The following is a 765-nucleotide window of genomic DNA, read 5'->3' as shown; positions in this document are numbered from 1 at the left end:
TGACCTGCCCAGTGGATGCCCCTTCTCCCAGGCCCTGCTCCTCGGGCCTCCTCCCCTTCCTGCATCACCTCCACCCCTCTGCAACCCTGGGAGCATCCCCTTTTCCCCAGGCTGGAGAGTCAAGCCTCAGGTTAGGCACTGTCAGAAGGAACAGGGTCCCGTTGACCCCCAAAGCACACTGTCATGTAAAAGAGAAAGAACAAGGCCTAAATAAAGAGCCCAGACGCTTACACTGGCTGCATTATGGTGGCGGGACAATGGATGGTATTTTTCCCCCTTCTTTTCGACAATGAAATTTTCATACGCTCACTCTGTTGCCTATGTGTGCCTGGAGGGGGCTGCTGTGGCTTTGGTGTCAAGCAACCATGGGGTCAAATCCTGGCTCGTCCAGCTCCTTACTGCGGACCAAAGGCCAGCTATCTGCCCTTTTGGCCTCCGTTTTCTCATCCGTACAATGGGGACAAACGCCCCTCACTCCAGCCCATTGCGCGCACAGTAGGCACGCGGCTAAGTGCCAGCCTCGGAGCATCACACCCCCGCGTCGTCGCCACCTGTCCAGCCTCCAGAGGGAACTCGGGACGCCCCCACGTGCCAGACGCTGGCGCTGGGCGGGAACCGGGCGCCCCCCTCCCGCCTCCCCGCCGCGCCCCGCTGCCCGCTTACCCTGGCGGCCGGAGGGCCGGCATCGGTCCCGCAGGAGAGCCCGGGCAGCGGGGCCGGGCTCCGGAGCGCGGGCCGCGGGCGCGGGCAGGGCGCGCGGGGGCG

Source organism: Psammomys obesus, unplaced genomic scaffold, assembly GCF_907164565.1.
Source record: "Psammomys obesus unplaced genomic scaffold, mPsaObe1.curated_primary_1811, whole genome shotgun sequence".
NCBI lineage: Eukaryota > Metazoa > Chordata > Mammalia > Rodentia > Muridae > Psammomys > Psammomys obesus.
The sequence above is the reverse complement of the archived record's forward strand: the minus strand, read 5'-3'. Positions refer to the sequence as shown.